Source organism: Dasypus novemcinctus, chromosome 18, assembly GCF_030445035.2.
Source record: "Dasypus novemcinctus isolate mDasNov1 chromosome 18, mDasNov1.1.hap2, whole genome shotgun sequence".
Lineage (NCBI taxonomy): Eukaryota > Metazoa > Chordata > Mammalia > Cingulata > Dasypodidae > Dasypus > Dasypus novemcinctus.
In genome coordinates, this window is record NC_080690.1 from 65221457 (window position 1) to 65226300 (window position 4844).

General features: G+C 51.1%; 1 pseudogene; it reads right to left on the bottom strand.

Moving 5' to 3' along the window:
- Nucleotides 1–767: 767 nt before the first annotated feature.
- On the bottom strand, nucleotides 768–1037 carry LOC139436834 (non-histone chromosomal protein HMG-17 pseudogene; annotated as a pseudogene).
- Nucleotides 1038–4844: the final 3807 nt, after the last annotated feature.

Sequence of the window (4844 nt, forward strand, 5' to 3'; positions counted from 1 at the left end):
TCATGGCATTTCAGGCAGGACGTGGGCAGACAATCGTTAACGGTATACAACAACTTTCAAACTCCCTTCTTCAATGGACTACCAAAATCAGAAAGCCACTATAAAACCCAATGAAGTCTTCATTTGATGCTCTGAACAGGGGAAGTTTAGAGTGAGGGTTGACATTTCACATTTAGCATGTTGTTTAACAACTTTTCACGAGCCGACCCTGACTTTCAGGAAATGAAATGAAAACAGCAGAATTATCCACAATCTAAAAAAGGAATTGCTACTTTTTTTGAGAGATGCCATATCCATGGCATCACTGGAAAGTCCAGATTGCCTGACATCCTGGTAACCAATTTTTTTTGGGTCAGGCCCCAACAGGTCTCTGGGTTAAGGGAGTCAAGTGTATGCTGAAGGCAGAGAGAGAGAATAGGTCATGAGGACATAAAAACAAATTTTAGTTTTTCCGCACTGCAAGGCATCTGTGCCAAGTTGAATAATGTTTATCAACGTCAGGGATTCCCTTCTGGAAGTAAAGAGGAAGTCTCTCAAAAAACTAAGGGGAAAGGTGTTTTCTCCCATATTAATCCAGCTTCAGAGATATTCTATTAGTGACATTTGCCCCTTCCCCCAAAACAATGAAGTGTTCTGTGTGCTAACAACATAGCTTAAAAAAAAAAAAAAGTAAAACAAAATTCTGCATTTTTATAAAACTTGATAAAAAATAGTATTTCAAACTGTACAGTCACCAGAAGTACACAGTTATCAAAAATGCACACACTTCACTTGGCATCTCCAGCACCTTCCGCTTTCTGTGCCTGGTCTGTTTTGGCATCTCCATTTTCTGCAGGGTTATTCCCATCCTTGCCAGCATCAGCTTTCCCTTTTTTCCCTTTGGGTACCTTCTCTCCTTTCTCTGCAGGGGCCTTTTTAGGCTTGGGTTCTGGCTTTGGAGGAGCAGGTTTAGCAGATAACCTTGCCGATCTCTGTGGTTCGTCCTTTACCTTGGCTTTATCTCCTTTAACGTCCCCTTCAGCCTTTCTCTTGGGCATGCTGGCGGCGGCGGGACGTGGGCGCTGGACGTGGGGATGCAGCGGCGCACGGGCTTTGGTCGGTCCGGGGGTCGTCCTCGCCTCTTCCTCACACTGCTCCCTGGAAGCCTTTTAAGGAACACAGTTGGCAGCCAAAGTGGCTCAGTGGTTGAGCGTTGGCTTTCCACATTACGAAGTCCCGGGTTCAATCCCTGGCCCCGGTACCTCCAAGAAACAAAAAAGAATAAAGGAACACAGTGCCCCCTGCCCCTTGGAACACCTCAGCACCATTGTGATGCCCCTCCCCCAATATAACTATACAGATGTCCTCAAAGAGGACCAAGAAGCTGCTCAGATCGCTGCCACTCCCATGCCACCGGTCCCATGGCCCTGCAAGGCCTGGCCTTGCTCGCATCTCCAGCCTCATGAGTCGTCTCCAGCCACACTGGCCAGGCTTGGTCAGGGCTGACCAATTGCTGTAATCAACAGGCCCAAAGCTTCAGGGGCTTAATCCAGTAACAGGGTGTTTCTCGCTCATGTCACAGTCCAGTGCAGGTCACCAGGGAGGCTCTGCTCCACTGGGTCATTCGGGGACCCAGGCTCCTGCTAGCCTAAGGGCTCAGCCCTCCTCTAGGTCCCATGACCACAAGGAATGGTGAGAATGGCTGAGAAATGTAATCTAGCTGAGTACCCCCAGAGGAGAAAGTGGGTTTAGTGAATAGATCGCCAGTCTACCTCCCACCAGCCTCTTCTGTCTTCACCCCATTCCCTCGTGCCACCAGGCATTTGCACCTGCTGTTCCCTCTGCCTAGAATGCTTTACTCCCTCCACCCCACCCCAGGCATTTCAGAGCTTCCCTCATTTTGGTCTCTCTCACACTCACCACCTGGGAGATGATTTCTCTATCAGTCAGCATTCACCAGGTTTTGCTGCAATAACAAACAACCCCCAAATCCTGGTGGTTTGCATCAACCATTCCTTGCTCGTGTTCCATGCTGGCTGCGGGTTGGCTGCACGTCCTCTTCATCCTGGATCATAGCCGAAGAAGCGACCCCATCTGGGAGAGGCAGTTACCGTGACCAAGGAAGGGCAATGGTGGCTAAGCCAGGCAGGGCTTTCAAGCTTCTGCTGGGAAGCAGCTCCCCTCACTGCCACTCAGATTCCACGGACCCAGACAAATCCCACGGCCCTGCCTGCTGGCGGTGGGGCAGGGCAGCAGAAGCCTCTTGCAGGGCAAGCAGCAAATAACTGGTCACCATCATACAAATCAACCACACCTGCCCTGACTGCAGCACATCCTGTCCCCACCAGCCCCCAGAATTCCCCATCCCTGCTACTGGCCAGCACTCAGTTGCAAACAATAGGCACCACTTTGGCTAGTGGAGGTAGAAGAGGATAACCGACAACTCGCAGGGCCTCTGGGAGGGCCAAAGAGGGATCCTGAGGCTCTGCACAGACAGTGCTGGCTCCCCGTGAGCGCATCTCCAGCCCATCCTCACCACCACCCCCAAAAAGACCCGAGGCCTCCGTGCTGCCCAGTGCCTGGACGCATCCACACCGTCAGCCGTGGAATCCCCTCTAAGTCCCCACCCATCTCTCTTAGTCTTTTTGCCTGTCGCTCCCTCCCACTCAGGCTCTGGGCCCTGCCCTCCTGCCTCCTCCCCACCCCATCCTCCTCTCTCTGCAGACCACCTCTCTCCCTCCGGCCATGCCCGGTGGCCGCCCTGGCTCCCAAGCCGTCACACTCCTGTGCTCCAGGCCAATCTATCAGGCCCACATTCCTAGGAGAAGCCCGGGTTAGATGACAAGTGTCTGGTCCACTCAGCTGTGGCTGGGTTCAAAGCCCCCTGGAACAAATGTAACCTCAGGAGCGTGAGTCTACGAGAAAAGACGTGGTTCTCAGGGAAGGGGGCTGGGGCTTGGTGAGCACCCCAGAAACAGCAGGCCAGCCCCACCTCCCCTTATTTTAGGAGACATTCTCGAGGTTGAAAACAGCTCCACTGTCTTCTTCAACAGTCCTAGCACAACTGCTCTCTGCAGCAAGCATCAACCAATAAGAAGGCGTGCCTCAGGGCCTTTGCACTTGCTCTAACCTAAGCCTGGAGCATTCTTCCCCTAGGTCTTTGCATTTCTCACTGTTGCTTGGCAGCTGCATCTCAATTCAAATGTCACCTCCTCAGAGATGCCTTCCCAGATCCCTCTTTAAAATAGCCCCATTCCCATCATCCTCTCTCCCTCACCCAGATGTACTGCTCTTCTTGCACTTACTAGTAACTAAAATTATACTGTCTGTTTACCTCCTTATTTATGGGCTGGGTCCCCCATTAGAAGGCAGGGACTTCTGTCTTGTTCACAGAAGCATCCCCAGTGCCTGGCACATAGCGTTCAAAACTAGGCAAAAGTCTTCTGTGGTGACACAAATCAGAACAGTGCTTACCTCAGGGAAGTCTGGGGAACTTTTTGGGAAGCTGGAAATTTGCTATATCTTGGCTGGGATAGTATTCACTTGGTTGTGCATACATACATAAAAGAAACTTACCAAAAGCTGTACCTTTGACATTTAGTTATTCTACTGTATAGAAATTTTACCTCCGTTTTTAAAACGCTATGGTTTTTTCCAGCATTATGGAGAGAATTCACAAAGCATAAAATTCATCCTTTCAAAGTGTCCATGCAATTCAGAGGCTGTTAGAGGTTCACAGAGTCGTGCAATCATCACCACTACCTAACTCCAGAATATTTTTATCACCCTAAAAGGAAACCCCTTCCCATTCCCTCTGCCCTCCAGCCCGACAAGCACGCACCCTTCTGGTTCTGTGAATTTGCCTATTCTGGGCATTTTGTGTAAAAGGAGTCATATCACACGTGGCTGTTTGGGACTGGCTGCTTTCACGGACCATAAAGCTGTCAAAGTCCCTCCACCTTGTAGCCAAGTCATCTTGCTTTTTCACGAGGAATATTCGATGATGTGGCCAGGCCCCATTTTCTTTAGCCATTCACCGGCTGACGGGCCTCTGGGTGGTTTCCACTTTTCAGTGATGATGGTTAACGCGGCTGTGAGCACTCATGTGCCCGCTTTTACGTAGGCGTGCAGTTTCACTTCCCTTGGGAATCTACCTGGGAGTGGAATTCCTGGCTGAGTTCGTTTTCCTAGGGCTGCCGTAATGAATGACCACAACTGGGTGGCTTAAAACAACGGGGGAAAGCAAATGCGGCTCCACCAGGTGGGTGCCCGTCTACCACATGGGAGGTCCTGGGTTCGGTCCCCGTGCCTCCCAAAAGAAGACAAGCTAGATGCTGACCCCGCCACAAGGTAGAAGCCACAACGAGCAGATGCCACAAGCCAGCAGATGCTGCAGCCCTCAGGGAGCAGACGTGGCTCAGGCCACTGGGGGCTGATCTGAAATCAAGGGGTCAGCAGGGCTGTGCTCCTTCTCTAAGAGAAAAAGCTTCCTTGCTTCTTCCAGTTTCTGGTGGGCCCAGGCATTCCCTTGGCTTGTGACAGCATGACTGCAATCTCTGCTTCCATCGTTCCAGCCGTCTTCTCCCCGTGGGTCTCTGTCTTCACACGGCAGTCTCCTCTACGTGTCTATCTCTTCTCTTCCTATAAGGACATTATTCTTCCTGCATTAGGGCCCCACCCTCACCCCCGGACTCCAGTATGACCTCATCTTAACTTGATGTCAGTGCAAAGACCATATTTCCAAAAAAGGCCACATTCACAGGTACCAGGGATCGGGTAGATGTCAAAGAGCTGGTGAAGCTAGAGCTGCCCAACAGGGCGTCAGGCCTCTGAATGAGGTAGTGACTTCACCATCCCTGGGAGCA